The 18,570-nt window shown below is 37.4% G+C and overlaps 1 protein-coding gene across 4 annotated transcripts in view; it reads right to left on the bottom strand.

Annotated features, from left to right (window-relative positions):
• The window catches only part of pdlim5a (PDZ and LIM domain 5a), a 65,836-nt gene that overhangs the window by 30,187 nt on the left and 17,079 nt on the right, over positions 1 to 18,570 (bottom strand). The gene's annotated exons all lie outside the window — the stretch shown is intronic.

Genomic DNA, 18,570 nt, shown 5'->3' with positions numbered 1-18,570 from the left:
TTCTGTCAACTTTTTAGATCTCACTGAGGTTTAAAAAAGTGGTTATGGTGAATTACGACTGAACTTGAGCTCTGAGCGTAAAAACCCAACAAGGAGCGGTGTCTGTCATCGGTTATGACAGGATCCAAAAGAGTCTCACTGCGTCTGTTTGTCAAGTAAAGAAATTTAAGGAGTTGCAGCTGAAGAAAAATATGTTGTTTTTTTAAGCATTTTAAAGCAGCTGTATTTGTTGTATAAAGGTGTGCATCAATCTCATACTTCTGGCGTTCGATACTCTTGGTGCCTCTGTGAGCAATGATTTCTGCTAAAGGTCATCTGAGAAACGTTGTTTGTTGACAGTGTTCTTTGCTCAACTGCCTGTTTTACAGTTCATTCAATAACATACTCTACTTTAAGTTTAATGCATTTTTGTGGGATTCCATATAAGTTGGACAAATAGGGAAATGTCCTCAATATCCCCAGCAACTAGTCTCACTAACTTAATAAATTGTTCAGTGCCTCCCAACTTAATAAAAATAATAAATGAGTAAACATAAATTAACGGCTATGTAAACTGTGCAGTAACTGAAGACATGTAAATGTCAGCAGCCTCACATTCCTCTCAGAGCAGGCTCTCTGGAAACTTCCTCAGGGACGATCATGTCCGTCACCTCTGTAAATCTGAACCCACACTCCAGCCATGGTTAGAAACACATCAGTTGGAAAACACAGATAATTGCTGGGTGTTTTCTGCCCCTACTGCTCCCTACTGGTTTGGCAACTGCCCCCCTGATACTGTGACAATGTCCTCTCCACTAAGATTAGATAGTGAAATTTAACAGCAGCAGCAGTTGCATAAAGTCTTGTTTTAATCTACATATAACTGTGGGTTTTCGCTGTAGTTTGCATGCTGTACAGTATTTCCCCACATTCAACAAAGCTAGAGAACATGGGTGAAAGATGTTGAAGAAAATCTGAGTTTAATCTTGTTTTGACCTTGGAATGTGGCTCTTTGACTGCCAGCAACCTTGCTGTAGACTCTAGCGTTGCCAGATCCACCTATTATGAGAAACTGTTTTTACAGATTGGGTTACTTTTTTTGTCACAAAATCTGGCAACGTCAGTTATTCAGTGCAAAACAGGATACTGAAGGTAAAAAGATTGACTTTCAGGGTGAGGATGAAACCAAAGGAATGCTCCATGTTTTATGGGATATGGATATGATTAAGACATTTGGACATTTGGGCACAAACGTTATATTGGCATAGGAAGGTGTAATGTGAGCATGAGTCATTTATCAAAGTAAGTATAGTATAAGTATAAGTACAGTGCTAAGTACTATATAAAAGAGAATATGAAAACAATATCCTATCTGCATCTTGTGTGATCATAATAATGAGAATGTATTACAGTGTATTTACATTATGATAAATAGATGAAACACTGCTGCTCATGTACACATGCCCATGTTTACCAAAAAGGCTCAAAGAAAAGCAAAATATTTGTGACCAAGACAATAGAGATCATCTTTCTTGTCCCAGTAGGACTGCGTCATCTGTATCCCTGCCCTGCAAGTTTCCATGGACACATTATACTGTAAATAGTCCACCAAGTACCCACAGCTTATCTGAGGATAGCTCTCACTTGCAAAACCTGCGGCATGGAAATATGTGTGGCACATGGAGTTCGATGGGAACACTGGTGTATCAAGTAGTTATTTCAAAGACGATGCTGTCATCTCTGTGTTCTGTTGCCTTGATTACACAGCAGCTATAACTGGAAAAAGCCAACATGGAAACATGTCACGGTCATAGGTTAATCTGGATAGAGTCTAAGTTATTAGACAACTTAGCTTTGTATAAAAGGTTTAAAAATCTTAGTTGAGCTGATTATACTGTGTCTCAAACCCATTACAACAGCAGCAATTAAATAAACTTGTTCAGTTTATTTTTCATTTTAAGAAAGAAAGAATTTTAAAGAATGAAAATATGTCAAAGAGATAAAAGAAACAAGAGGACTTTGCTGTTCAGACACTTTGTCACAGGAAGGTCTCGTGATGACTAAAATGTGTGAGGCTCATAGATTAATTTGGTGTAATAAAGTCACTGACAGTGTGACAAACATGGAGGTTTGTATATTTACCTCCTGCATGCAGGATGGGAGTATTTACTTACAGCTGTGAATGAGTGGGGCCATGTTCTCAGTAAAGAGACCCAACAGTAGTTTATTTTCATAGTTTAAGAGCTTCTGCAATAAATCATGCCTCTGTTCTCTGCTCTTACATGTGTGACTCTGCATGTTTCATGTTTAGTGTGTAGTTTGATGTGTCTGTGTTTCCTTTTCTCTGTTTTATGTTCATGGAAGTTTCAAGTTATGCAACAGACTCGAAGGTCAGTAGGAGTAACCATGGGCATGTATTTCTGTAGGTTCCTACATAAAAGTTTTTTTTTTTTTTTTTTTTGTTTTAGTTTTTTTTTTTTTTTTTTTTTTTTTGCATTCATACTTTACCACATCGACATTTACAGCAACAGTACACAAAGTTTCCATGAATTGTTGGGGACCAAATTCCATGGTTATACTTACTTACTTCACTTTGCCATGTTATTTGTAGAAGACACAGTTTAACAAACATTCACTACACTTTCATTGGCTGTTGTGTGTAATTTGTTAAAGGGAGGTTGTGTAACATTTACTGTTGTTTACAGGACAAAATCAATGTCTGTATGTATATATATGTTTTCATTGGTGTATTATGACCTCTGTTAACGATCTGACACATTCTCGTAAGCAAAGAATTTTAGATTTGTTCATACATATGATGGGTAAACTGGCAGGGAAGCATGTATGTTTATGTGGTTTCAGTCGCCTTCATAGTCACGGTAAAAGCTGGCTTGCAGTTGCGGTAAAACAGGACTAAAAGCTGGTGGGAAGGCTTTATGAGCTAGCTTTTACTGTGACAAAAAGCTAGTGCTGTGTTGAGTCCAGTTTCCCGTCAAGATCCATTTCCCCTGTGAGAACCATTCTTTCTTCTAAACACAGAGGAACGATATCTGACAATTCAATGGAATGCAGTTTGCAATATTTATGAAATCATGAACCTCTTCACCTGAGTGAATATTCTATTAACTATCAGATGACATGCTTTCATCAGTGCTGTTGAGGCTTTTTGAGACAACAGCTACTGTTGTTGCAATACGTGTTAGAGAAAGTGAGGTGCTGCAATTCTCTATACATCAGAATGCAAAACACGATTCCAACGTTAGATGGAAGTAATTCTTACACAATGTCCATTTAAGGACAATTCATGGTTTCCAAATCAAATCAAATCAAATCAAATCAAATCAAATCAAATCAAATCAAATCAAATCAAATCAAATCAAATCAACCTTTATATATAAAGCACTTTTCAGGCATAAGAGCAACACAAAGTGCTTTACATGACAGTTTTTGCGTCATAAAATCTCAAGCAGTCACAGACCCAAAGTTTATCACAAAACAAATCAAACCACACATTTACATAACACTGTCTTGCACACACTTTCAGCATCATTATCAACAAGCATGCACAAAACAATTGGCAACCACTCAAGCAGTTCTGTTCATACTATAATTTAAAACTGTAAAGAAGCTTTCCACTTCAGTCTAGTGGGTTTAGCATTATATATATATACATATATATATATATATATATATATATATATATATATATATATATATATATATATATATATATATGTGTGTGTGTGTGTGTGTGTGTGTGTGTATTAAATAAGTATGTCATTTTACCTTCTTCAATTGGGAAACAGAGGTAAGTTAGCAGAATCTTCTTGTAGGTCCCACAAAACAAGCTTTGATTTTGTCTTTCTTCTGCTTTTTTTCTTTGTCTCAAATGCTTTTGGTTCTACCTTTTGAATTAGAGATTTTCCAAGGTGCACACACCGCTTGAGGGATTTAAATAAGTGTAGGCTACTTGGTTACACACTTTTTGGCTCCATTTTGGCTGTGGAGGATCCTTGCGGAACCTTGCAGACTTGTGCAAATGACAACATTTACATTACTGACACGTACAATGTAATATCTGCCTATTATTCTACAAACAAGTGTATGAACTAGAGCTACAGTCCTACATTTAAGCATCAGATGAAAATAAAATGTAGAGGAGAATGGTATCTCTTCTTGAGCTCCTCTTAAATCCCATACTGTATATGGCTGTTCTAAGTTCTTTGTTGTCCATCTGTGTTTAATCTTTCTAGTCTATTTTTACTCAAAGTACATCATTGAACTATGTTTCCAGGGCTGTGGCTAGGGATGCAATCAGCTTTACAAGTAAGTAGTCTAAAACTTTCACTCAATAAGATATGTGTCTTCCATTTCTTATAAGGGAATAAAATATCAATACACACAATTAACAACAGATACAAACAATTCTGTACATGGGATAATTTAGTCTTTAACCATTAATAAATTAGAGAAAACTTAAGAACTGTTTGCAGAATGTTGTTAAAAAATATATTGAATCTTTTGAAGCATTTGAAGCATCTGTGAAACAAAAAAGGGGATGATAAACTTGAAAGGGTTCCAAAAACTGTCCAAACACAAGGAATTTTACAAATAGATGGGATGGGACTCTGCTGCAGGATATGTGTGACCTCTAATAAAGAAAAGCGTGTTTTATATGTTTCCTAAATTTTTGTTTACTTATAATAAATATATATATATAATAACAACAAAAAAGCTGTAAATGCAAACACACATTTACACGCATACATAGTCTAGCAAGCATATCTGCTATCCTACAGTTGTAGTACTCTATAAATAAGGTCTTTGGTGACATGTTCTACCATGACAGAGTCCTTCGAGGTAGTGAATGAACAGACTGGTTGACATTCACACAAACACATACACAGACAGTAATGTTGTGTGCTGGGTGTGGTGACAGAAATTCCAGGTCTGGCAGGTTGGTCCAGGAAATGTTACTGGGGTAGCGCAATAACAGACTACAAGGACCAGTTCATTTGCTTCACAGTATTTCACCTGCAAATAGGCTGTTATGAATTAAAATACACACATACACACGCACATAGTATGCCTATCCAAGTTTATTTTCAGGTTTAACACTCCTTGGACATTCCAGAAATGTTCTGCTCTAATGCTTTAAATCCAGTCAGTATGAGCTTAGATTTACACACATAATTTGTCTCTTGGTGTCATTTGCTGGAAGCCCCTGAACGTTTTATGTGGTCATTTTTGCACTTCTATCAACAAAATATGAACAAAATAATCTAACATTTATAAACAGTTCTGTAGCTACTACATGTAATAAAAATATAACTTATTTAATTAACCAGTTTTACCTTTTTTCACTTGTCCTAAATTGAACAAGGTAAAACAAAATAATACTTCTTTATATTTTTGTTTTACTATACTTCCATGGATTTGTTGCTGTGATATGTTACCTTCCTTTCACTCAACAATTAAATGACATTTTTTCCCTGAAAAAGGACTTTAACAGATATAATGATTAATGTGAAACTTTGTTTTTTTCTATCATGGCTAAAAAAAAAGATGACCATTTACATAACATGCATAATATTTCTTTTCTTTTTTTTTCTTTTTGTATTCTTGCATCTCTGCACCTTTGCATCCTGCTTTGCTATAATTATCCCTTTCCTTCCTTCCTCAGATTTTCCTTCCTGCCTTTTTTACAGTTGGAATGAGGTCACTCCTCTTTAAATAAAGGTGATAATGATTAAAACTCAAAACATCCAAAATGTCTGCATTCACCATTCCTGAAGATCAGACACATGTTCTCAGCCCTCCTGATTTTATTTAGTTTTCTGTGCCTTATTAGGTAAAAAGGGAGGAAAGGAGGCTGATTTGGTTTCAGGCCTTTTTTTTTTTTTTTTTTTTTTACCTTAAACTGAAGCAGACATATCAACATGACCAGGAGAAAATACAATGGCACCTCTAAAAACAGTGACTGGCAGAACTATTGCCATGTGTGTGTTTTAATAAATTGATTTATGTGTCTGGCAATTTTTTTTTATCAAGGAAAAACTATCATGAGCTAGCAAAGAACATAACAGTCCATTACTGAAATGATTAAATCCAAACACACTGTCTATTATTTCAAGATTATTGTCTCAGTTTATCTACAAAAGCTTATTTTTAGCCCTCACATAACCTGAGGACCAGAGAAGACAGGTGTCTCAGATCTAGTGCTGGGGTGATTGGTCTGAGTTTAAAGTTTTAAGTTTGTGTCAGCTTCAAGGTGCTGGTGCTTCATCTGTGTGCAAGGGTGTTTTTGTGTGATCCTCTGCATTCCTTATCCACTACGTCCTACGACTGTCTTGACAGAGGCCATGACAGGTCTTTCAACTGAGAATGACATCACATGAAATCGTAAAAGAGGTTTCGACACTGACCAGACCAAAAGAAGAAAGACTGCACCAGCCTCCCAACAACTACATTACTCATCTGAATAAACTGAAAAAACAAACCAAAAAAGACCCTGCATTATAGTCACTCTCAATTTTCTAAATTCCAGTGACTGGTTCACCCAAATAATATCATCAGTCTTCACCATTGAAAAATAAGCTTTGTGTTATATAGCTCATGTTAGAAATTAGGTCATATATGCTATAATGTTATAGCCATACTTTTTGTCTATATGGCTAGACAAAAAGCCTCAGGGTACAAATCCACTGTGTTTTATTTTGTATGAATGAGGGCTCTTAACACCATAATAATGGCTCCTTGCCTATTTATATTTTTGCAACACACAGACCCGACTTGGTCCACTACTAAGCCATCTTCCCCACAGTCAGACCAATAGTGCTCATTGTGTGGTAGATTCTTAGATAGCAAATGCAGATAAAGGCATGTCCAACAACTTGCACTTGCATACAATTGTGGGTTACCTAGGAATTGCTGATTGCAGATAAGTAATGAGGTGATAAATAATGCCTAAATGTAGCACAAGTCTGTTTCCTGTGGTAACATAGCAACAAATTGGCACATACTATAGTAACTCACTGTCTAACAAAAACACACAGCGGTGGACTGGTACCCTGAGGAGTCTTAAAATGCAGACCGTGAGAGGAAACAGACACATTAAGTTAAACCCTGCCAGGGCAAAAGAAACGAGGCAATGTTTCCAATAGACTGCTGGTCAACAGTGCTGCATCAAAACCCCAAAAGAGCATGAGGAGAGGGGAGGAAAGTGAACCAAGAACGTTCAACTGGATAAAGGAACATATTTGTGGATAAAAATCCAAACAGAAGGGTTTGAAACAGGGGCGTTGCCTGGCCTGGGCATTCCCGGCTCTAGCCCCGAACATTTCACATCAAGCCCAGAATGTTTTTTCATCCCAGAAGGAATAAGTTTACATTCTCTCAGCCGCCTTATGACATTAAAGAAGATGGTAATTTTGTAATTTCCTGGCTTATGTGAATGCAACACAGGTACAATATGACCAATCACAGAGTAATTTTATGGAAGGAGGGAATCCTCCGTGCTGACAAACAGCCCAGCATTTTATCCCTAATTTGAACTCTGGTGTTATTTCGAGCGGTCATTATTAGCGGTCAAAAATAGACATCAGACTGTTTTTTATTTAGAGAAGAGAGACAACTCTTCAGTTGTGGTCGCTGCCAATGGGCAGCAAGACTCTGGCCAACACACGAAACAGGTAAACCACAAATAATTTAAACCCTGTACATCTTAAAATTAAATTAACATTAGGCAGATCATTCATGACAGTACGTGATACTTCGAAGGTTAAGCTAGCTGTACTAAACCGTTAGCCCTGCCCTTTTCTGTTCTACACATTTGCATTAAATCCAGTGGTGAAGTCTACGTGATTCGCTGGTTTACCCGCTGGTGTGAGTGTGTGTGTGTGTGTGTGTGTGTGTGTGTGTGTGTGTGTGTGTGTGTGTGTGTGTGTGTGTGTGTGTGTGTGTGTGTGTGTATGCGTTTGTGTTGTAGTTGATGGAAACGGCTTTCCCAGTGTTGGATGTTTGGTTTGTAGATGCTGCTTTAGTTTAAATATAGATAAATAAAGAACAGCTTTATTATAAATTTATTTACTAATGATTTTGTTTACCTCCAGGTCACTGGCGGGTCAGTAGTTAAAGAGTTTTAAAGAGTGTTTTACATTTTATGTTGCTCACAATACATTTATATTTGGAATACAAAACCAGTCTTTCATGATCTCACCTTTGTGTGGGTGTATACTTTATGTATTAATGAGGTTGGTGGTTCTTGTATGTGTGTGTTGCTCCAGGACAGGGATGTTCGAGACTGGGAAGGAAAAATCAGAGTATACCACTAGTTTAAACTCGGCTATACTACTGAAAAAGTAGTAATGGTAAAGATGGAAAACAGCAAGCGAATGAAGGACAGAAGGGAAATGATGGAAGGAAAACAAGTGAAGCCTGTAGGGAAAGAAAGATGAGATGATAGAGAGGTACAGTAAATACTACAGCATGATCTTTATTCTGAAAATTGCAAGTGACTGAAAACAGTTCCCGTTCATCCTTTTGTTGCAGAAGATGTGCACTAAAGAGCAGGTTGTGGAGATAAACAGCAGATGTCTGGAAAAGTAAAAGTATACTACTGATTTTAGAGATCTTGTTTACATTGTCACGTTTAAGATTGAAAATAAATACATATCAAAGCACATATTACAGTATTTGGCTTTAAACAAGGTGACACAATGCTCAAGAAAGCTTAAATAAAAAGCGTTTTTTATTGTGTTGGTTCTTTACGAGGGTGTGGGCTTAGCCCCTAATGTTCCAGGTCCAGGAAACGCCCCTGGTTTGAAAGCTAGAATAAACTATGGCTAAACATATTTTATTTAGATTTTAATGACATAGGAACAAAAGTCCCTTAAACAGCAAGTATAAGGGATGGAAAAGAGGCTACTCGAGACAAATAGTTGTAAAACTTTGCTGTTATGCTAAGTTTCTGCACATACATTTAGTAGCGCACCAAACTTTAAAAATTCAGAAAAAAACTTAAACAGTCTGAACTACTTTTCCAGTCTTAACATCTTTTTTGATGATTTTAAAACATCTTAAAAGTCATTTTATGAAACTTTGCATTCACATGTATATACATATAAAGGCTACATATATTGCTTCACGTGAAACTATAATGCAGTAGTTTGGTTCGGTGGTAGAGTTTGTAACAGGCATTTAGTCTGACTGCTTGCACCATGTCTGCAGAAACAAGCCTGTAAAACTGAAGATGGCAGGACTGGAACCCTGTGTTGCCTTTTGAAATCTAATTTAAAGTTTTACAGCTTTGTTTCACAACAGTCTGACCAAGAAGTTAAGCTTAACATGTTCACATGGAGGTGTTAAAAAAAGACACACACACATAAGGACAGTCAAGAACAAACATGTTGGCATATGGTCACATAAACAGTAAATCTCAAATATCTATTAATTTTAATATTTTTTTCCTTTCTATACCTTCCACCATGCTGGTTTTAAAGCTCTTTTTTGGTGTTGTTGCCCAGTATAGCCCTTTACTTGTGTTATTACCACTTGTTGCCATCACTGAGAGATTTTAAAGACAACAATGAGTCCATGTACTGTTTTATGTAAAGCACTTTGAATTGTCTTGTACATGAAATGTGCTATACAAATAAATTTACCTTGCCTTGCCTTACTGTTTTTGCTATGAAGATATAAACAAGTATTTTTAACTGCAAATAAACAAACATTTAAAAAGAAAATTCGGTCTGTCATAATTCAACTGGAACTGATGTTCAGAGTGAAACTGCAGCCATACTGTTGTTCTGAAATGAGCACAAGTCAATACAACAAATGCCACTTAATGATTTCACAAGAATCAGATAAAGTTTGGGTTGTTCAAATGAGGGCTCAGCACAGAAGGACAAGTCTTTGTCTTGAGGGCAAACTGAATCTATACTGAGGGAACCTAAAGTACATGTGCGGGCCAAATTGAAAGAAGACATCAACACGATTATTTGGGGCACACAAAAGGACAAATTCATGTTTGTTTGTTACTTGGTGCAGTTCTGTACGATATATTTCTCAACTATGATCTCAAAATCAATACTGTGTATCCTCAGAAGAATCCTAAACACACTGATGAGTCCAAACTACCTGTTAACTAGACTGCTCAAAAATAAAGGGAACACTTTAACAATTCAATTCAATTCAATTCAATTCAATTCAATTCAATTCAATTCAATTCAATTCAAAGCCTTTATTGTCATTACACATAGTAATGTAGCGAGATTGCTCGGCACTCCGAATACATAAATCACACAGAGGCAAAGACACAAGACATATAATAAATTATACATTAAAATCTATTAAAAACAGCATAAAAGTGGCTAGTGTTTAGTGAGTAACATGTTCCAGTAAAGTGTAAGGGGTCATGAGTTGGTCGTTTTTTGTTCAGTAGGCTGATGGCAAATGGGTAAAAACTGAAAAATTCCAGTTGAAAATCAGTATTCATTACATAGTGGAATGTGTTGAGAACAAAAAAACACAAGAATGATCAATGGAAACCAAAATCCTTAACCCATGGAGGTGTGGATTCAGAATCATACTCAAAATAAAAGTGGAAAGATCAGATCAGAGGCTGACCAACTTGTGTGGAAATTCCTCAAGCCAATTCAAAATGAGGTTCATTAGTGTGTCTGTGTGTGTGTGGCCTCCACATTCCTGTATGCATTCCCTACAATGACTAAGCAAGCTCCTGATGACACGACGGATGTTCTCCTGAGGGATCTCTTTCCAGACCTGGATCAGGGCATCATTCTACCCCTGGATAGTCTGTGGTGTGACATGGCGGTGGTGGATGGAACCAGACGTGATGTCACAGAGGCGCTGGATTACATTCGGATCTTGTGAAAGGGCAGGCCAGTCCATAGCATCGATGCCTTCATCATGTAGGAACTAGTGATGTGTGGATCAATACTACAATAGCCATACTTCTGTTCCCAGCTTTTTATGGCCTAGAATAGATTTTCATGTTAGAATATCTAAAGTTTAGTGATTTTGGTGTAAAATACAATTACAAACTGGAACATAGAGGAAAAAAACTATACTATGTTGGTAGGAACTACTTTTTCTTCTGCTTGCCATGGTCATACATGAAATGGCACAGTGTAGTGGCACAGCAGCCCGCCTCTCAGTCAGTCCTTACTCAGTCGGTAGTATCAGGTGTGGAGCTGAACAGCAAACAGCACGATGTATGAGGTGTGTGGGAAGACATAGAAGTATTGTAGAAACAGCACAAACTTCCTTAAACATCTGAAAGTTAATGATTAGGAAGAGCAGGAGAGGAGAGCGATAGGTTGTGCAAGAGCGAGACACATCACAGGTACTAACAACTATTCCGAAGGTGAAAATGTGGAGCTGTGTACAGCTGACGCTAAATTTTGGGACAGTGATTTTCATCTCTCTGCTAGGTTTAGGTTTTGGGTTGATGTTCAAACAACAGGAGGCCCCTTGTTCTAAAGACTATTGCATCCTGTTTTGTTATGTACAGCATTAAATATGGTTATGAAATAAGAAAATACTGCAATAAATAGCTGTTTGAGTTCAGCTTGGAATGATAAGTGTCCCTGTGATTAGCTTACAGCAATTTACCATCCCAGGATTTAGACAGTAAATTTAGACAGATGCTTCTGTGTCATTAAATATTCTGTAAAACAGCCATTGTAAGGTTTTTAAAAATAAAAACATGGATGAAAGATATTTAATAAGATAGATAGACAATATTATCAATCCCTCTTATATGTTTCAACTGATGGTTAACTAAATATTTTAATATGTAGGTGCTGACAAACATGCAATTATTGTGGCATTTAAAAACTTATTTATGCACTTTACTGGTAATTTCAATTTGAGTCACCAAGTATTCTATAAAAAATGTAGCGACCACTTCCTTTCCTCTCAGTGTAGCCTGCTTTGAAAGTGATATTTCAAGCACATTGAATTTTTGTACCAAGTATTGCTAATAGATTGGTATCACCAAGACTGGCTTGTATTTTACTTGGTAATGGATCAGAAAGAAAATGAGTGGTAGAACACATTAGGGAACTGTTGAACTGCTGACACACTCCAGCCACAGGAGGCTGAGCATTGTCCTGCATCAGAAGAAACCTAGGTTCCACTGCAGCAGCATATGATCTGACATTGGGTCTGTGGATCTCATCCCAGTACCTAATGGCAGTCAGGGTATCTCTGGCTAGCACTTGGAGGTCTCCCCAGACCATCACTGACCCACTGCCAAACCAGTCATGCTGACCGGTCATGATGCAGGATGTTATAGGCAGCATAACCTTCTCCATGGCATCTCCAGACTCTCAGATCTGTCACATGAACTCAATGTGAACCTGCTCACATCTGTGAAGAACACGGGTTGCCAATGGCCAACCTACCAATCATGGGATTCTCTGGCGAATGCCATTCGGGCTGCATGGTGTTGGGCTGTGAGCACAGGCCCCACTTGTGGATGTTGGGCCCTCATACCACCCTCATGGAGTCTGTTTCTGACAGTTTGAGCAGAAACATGCACATTAGTGCCCTGCTGGAGGTAATTTGTTGGGCTCTGGCAGTGCTCCTCCTGTTCCTCCTTGTACAGAGGAGCAGATAGTGGTCCTACTGCTGGGTTGTTGTCCTCCTACGACCCCCTCCACATCTCCTGGTATACTGGCCTGTCTCCTGGTATCTCTTCCATCTCTCTACACTGTACTGGGAGATACAGCAAAGCTTCTTGCCACAGCAAGCATTGATGTGCCATCCTGGATCAGCTGCACTACCTGAGCACCTTCTGTGGGTTCTGTGGCCTCATGTTACCTCTAGTGGTGAGGGCACTGGCAAATTGCAAACATGACCTATGATCAGTCAAAAAGGATAAACACAGGGAAATGGTATGTGGCCACCACCTGCAGGACCATTCCTTTATGGGAGTTGTATTGTTAATTTGCTCTCATTTTCACCTATTGTCTGTTCCATTTGTACAACAGCAGGCGGAATTGATTCATGATCAGTGTTACTTCCTAACTGGACAGATTGATATCCCAGAAGTGTGACTGACTTTGAATTACATGCTAATGATCACGTGTTCCATGTATTTTATTGAGCAGTGTATATGTGTATGATTTTCATTCTTTGTTTCTTTTTCTGTTGGGCAGCTCAACAAAACAGAAACACCAAGATACATTAAAGATGAACGATATAAATTAATAGACAAGACACCATCTGGGTTCACCTGTCAGAACTGAGACAGTCTGCTCATCAAAATGATCCACGGTCAGAGCAAGAAGCATTTTCCACATTTAACATCTGGCTTTAGGTCTCTTGAAAGGGTTATGAATATCAGTGAGTCAGCATCCCTCAAAGACATTCACTTGTCCATTCACTTAAAATATTTTTAAACTAATATTATAATTTTCTTTCTTTTTATTTAAGTTGCTGTCATCTTGTTTTAAGTATGATTAGTGTCCATCTATAATTCTGTTTGTTCGAACTTATTTCTTGATTTGTCTCTCATCTTATCACACACATACCAAACAGTTACTGAGTGACAGTCACATCCAATAAAAACCTATAAACTTATGTCTCAGTGATGTGACCTGATTGTAAAATAATCCTGGCTCTGGGGTTGAACAAATACCTGACCCTGTCTTAGCTTTTTCTTTCCACTATAAAAAACAGATTCAGCAGATGAGCACAGTGGAGGACTGCTTTAGAAAGTGTATTTTTCCACATGAAAGTATCTTTGTTTTGTTATTAAGACACAATAACACACAAATGTTAAGAAGAATGTGCTAGAATGTCCTGGCTTTTTGAATATTTATGTTCCAAAACCATGAAGGTCTAAAAGATAACCTTTCCTTTCTGAGTTCATCGTCTGATTAATTAACCATATAAATACATAGTGAGAAAATTGGCTTAAATTAAATTTAGCCATGAATCTGAACTGATAACATGGACATAGGACCTAATGTGAGACCTATCAGAAAGGATGGTAGATTGTGTCTGGATCATGATTATGTATTGTGTTTCAAAGCATGTAAATTGCCATTTATTATACAGTCATTTGTTTGTTTGTTTTTTTAACAAATCTGCTAAGTTCACAGCAGTGTGCAGTATTGGCTTCAAAGTAATTACTCTGCACATATGACATGTAGCTTGATATTTTTCTCTTCTAATCATGTAAAAGAGACAAGTCTTCACAGTATTTTAGCTGCCTGATTGGGTGTCATTTGGCAATGATAGCCTGAAGATGAATCCTCTTGGATAAGATATCTTTTTGGCAAACAGTACAAAAGAAACAGAAAAGAGAAAAGAAAAAAAGCAGCTGAGACAGATGAGCTTAACATAGTGTTCCTGGCCGCATAATAGCTATGGGCTACCTTCACAGACCTTAAAGTTCCTGGGATTTGGATTTTCTTTGGCAAGACCAACAGACTTGAAAAAGACAGGCAGAGACAGGTGTGTCAAGCTGTAGCTTTCTGTTCTCTTTGGCATTAGGATATTACTGGTGAATTTGTTAGGCCTTGCCAAATATGACGGCCATCACTTTTAAATGATCTTTGGCAGATATGAGAGACCAGTTAAAGACAGTGACAGGTGGGCCCAGTTTAGTGCTCTTGGCTTTGGGTCATCTCTGGCTAACATCAGAAATGAGTAAGTGACAATGGCAGCTGCACAGAGAGAAACTATCAGAACAACAAGCTGTGAATCTCTGTAGTTACACTTGTATGCACTATATGTATATTTAACTTTTTCTTTAATGTCAGTGTTTATAAATGGTAACAATTCCCCATAGTATCATGGCTCATTGAAACATGTTGTTCTTGTTACATGCAAGTCAGTTCCAAGAAAGCATACCATCCACAGTGGGTCCCATTTCAGTGTGTGAGCTAAAAACCAAAGTAATACATCACTTTGTTAAAGTATCAGTGTTACCTACAGTCAGGTAACTGACACATGCCCTCCATAAATCAAATGACCAATTATGTAACTCCGGCTTTCTCATATTTCTGATACGATGAGAGGCTATTAGTTTGGTATGCACACACACAGTCTCAGATTTTATTGAGAGATGAAGTATAACAGATGTGCATGCTTTCTGTTTCTGAATTTGAATGTATGCATTATAAGAAAAAAAGTGTGTCACACTCCTTTCTAAAAAATAGCCCGTGTCTTGGCAATTATTGTTACTAAAAAACTTATAAGTGCTTGCACACACGTGTGTTCCTGTGTTTTCTGGATACACAAATATCAGCGTATCCAGCACAACACATGAACTGTGGCGTTTCTTTTTAGAGAACACAACATAAACAAACTGAAATCATATACCCCAACACTACGTAAACTTCCCTCACACAACCCCTTGCCTGCACTCAGGCCCACTTCCAGACTTAAAATAATTCATGCAGCTGCTTGAGTTTTATTTTATGTGAAATCTTTGCATGTATGTGTGTATGCCTCTGAAGGTTTGTGTGCATGGATTCACTTTATGTGGACAAAGTATACTAAGTGTTCAATTTCTCCACTATTGTTTCTGTACAAGTGGGTGTATGCTTGTGTACAATAATGATGATGTTAAGGTGAGTTAAACTTCCTTTAGAACTGCCTGATGCGGGCTGACTCTGATTGGTCAACTGCTGGGAGTAGTTGTTGGAAGAACCATGTAATATAAATACTCAGTAAACAATGTCAACACAAAACATACAACCGTAAATGTTCGAGCCCGAACAGTGAACAACTCAGCAACCCACAGTAAGGAATGCAGCAGAACGTATCTGGTAAATACTCTGCTTACCAGCTTTAGTCTGATATAATGTTGTTTGCCATCCTTCACTCACTATATATATTTGTACATGCACCTGTTAGTAGGTGTACATGTGGCAAGTGTACCACAATGCCAACTGAGGTGGAAAACATCTGCTGCCAAGAAATAGAGAAGGTAATGATGCTATTTGCTAATACTTTCATGCATTGTTACACTATAGTGAGCTGTCTTTCTAGCCACTCCATGTACATCTATTGTTTCACATAGCTAACATCAGCTGAATGTTTCTAGCCTGGTTGTTAGTAGCATCCCACCATATACCTCTACTGTTTCACATGGCTAATCACCTGGGTGTTTTTAGCCTGGTTGTTATGTTTGTAGCATTTCCATCTACAGTGTTGATCTCTAACTTTCCGATCATCATTACATTACATACCTGCTTATAGGGATCAGATAAAGTAAGTGTGGGTTAATTCCTTTATTCTGACCATTGCTCACACACTAACTATCAAAACTAAACAGACAACTTATTCAGTTTTACTTGCAGCTTGCAGCTCAGGATTGGAAACGCGGCCATTGATTGTGGGAACAGACCTTCCTTTCAGCTAAGCCTGTTCGTAAATCCCTCGTTGTACCACCTCTTATACATCCATTGACCTTTGGTTAAGTGCTGGTCACTAATACAAGTGTTGGCACAACTCTATAGCTGGCTCCCAAAAACAAACTCCATCCATCGCTATCTAACCATTGTTTCCTTCGAGAATTTGAAAAAAAAAAACTTTCCCCTTACAGTCGAAGAAGCATTTCTTCTTCTGCCTTAAAGAGGAATGTGGGTGTGCCTTTCTTCTCGTGAACGTGCACAGTCTGGAAAAGATGACCAGTAACTGAGTCCCCATAGGATGTCACTGAAACATCAAAGTAGATAAACCTCTCTAAATGCTATTGTTTTCAGCATGATGTAAACTGAATGTAGACACTGGAAAACTCAAATGTGATTTAAAAAAAGAAAAGAAAAAAAGCGCCGCTCACTTGTCTGATGAGTATTAAACACTGTAACACCGCAGAAAGCTCTGAAAAGTTGAAATAAAATAATAGGGCGCCTTTAATGACAACCACTGAGAAAGTGGTCTGAAACAAAAGGCTTGTCACCTTCATGCAGTAAGTGTTGTTAAGCATGTCAGGTCAACTTTTGTAGTTTTTACCCTTAACTCCCTCGAACTTAACCCTGTGCCATTGTAAACACTCAACACACACATTCACACAGCTCATCGAATAGTCATGGGTCCTGAAAAAGACTTTGCTGCAGGGAATAAAGCATTTAGCCAGACACTGGCAGTTGAAACGCATAACAGTAAAATACAAAGGTGGTTTTGTTGAGAAACAGGATAATTGGTAGAAATGAACAGTTTAATGCTTTGGTGTACTTCGACATGGAATAATTGCATAGTTAAACAAGCTAATTAAAGTGCTGAAACTTTGTGATTATGCTCTACCAGCAGGACTGCCTCAGGACAAAGCTTTCAGCAAGGAAGAAATGTACTTCTGCTTTTGTAATTCCAGAAATTCCCAAAGCCCAGCCTCATTCTTTTATGAAAATCCTTCCACCCCACTTCTAAACTTATATTTCTATTATTCAGATTCATCACCAGTATCCATTTCTTCTATCTTGGCTTTTGTCCCACTTACTTTTATCTTTCCATGTGCTTACACAGTCCATACACATATAAATGGAAGACATAATATAATGTCTTTTTTTATTTCTCAGTACACCTCTGTTTAACATATTGGTTTTCTGTCCATCATAGTTCTTATTCCTTCAAATAATAGCCTTTCCCCTTTTTTGTTTCTTTGACCTTTCTGTTAAAATAAGGCTACAACATCTGGTGGAAAGAAATTAATCTTTTTTTTTTTTTTTTTTTTTTTTTTGCTTTATCAATTTCAAGTAGGAAATTGTGAACTTTTCATACACGTATAAAGTGATCCTACTCAGTGTAGGTAAACATTTATGAATGTTACCAAATGTTTAAACTAATAATCAAATACATTCTTTCACTTTTGTCTGCTCACAGTTATTAGTCTAAATGATAAATATGTGGATAAATCATTTAGAAACAAATAATAACTCTTGATGTCTTTGGCATTCGGTTGAACTTTCCAAAACCTACTGTGTGCATGTGTTCATATGTGGCAGATGTGTGGGCATGTGGGTATGTTATTGACACATGTGCTCCACATGTGCTGGCCAGTTTTCTCATAATGAAACAGTCCGTTAAGCAAACAAGATATTGGCTGTTTTCATTGGTCTCATCAAATGGAATTCAGCTTGACGTTGACGATAAGAATGGAAAAAAGATTCATTGAAAAAAAAAAATTCCCAGAAACCCAACAGTTTTTTTTTCCACAGCTGTGTCTAAGTAATCATAGTAAAACTTTATGGAGATATATGGATCTAAACAAGGACCAGTGATGTTTTAACATTCTCGCCTGTTCCATTAAGCAGGATGATCTATGGTTTACAGATGGCAACCAAGTTGATCAGAATTTGGTGGTCCTTGAAGAATCCATCTTAATCCATGTTTATGTGTCTCTCTTTTATCACCTTGCTGTGCTGTAGCTGCTATTTGATTGCTTTGACTTCTTTTAGCTTTTCCCATTCTTATTTTTTTCCTGTTTGTGCAACAAAGTGTTTACATCCCACTGTCACATCAAGGGACTTGCAATAACAGGCAGCAAGGCTCCAAAGGTCATGAACCAAAAGTTTGTTCTTTGAGACTTATTATCAACATTACAACACAAAG

Source organism: Melanotaenia boesemani, chromosome 11, assembly GCF_017639745.1.
Source record: "Melanotaenia boesemani isolate fMelBoe1 chromosome 11, fMelBoe1.pri, whole genome shotgun sequence".
Classification (NCBI taxonomy): Eukaryota; Metazoa; Chordata; class Actinopteri; order Atheriniformes; family Melanotaeniidae; genus Melanotaenia; species Melanotaenia boesemani.
This window is presented reverse-complemented; position numbering and strand designations above follow the sequence as displayed.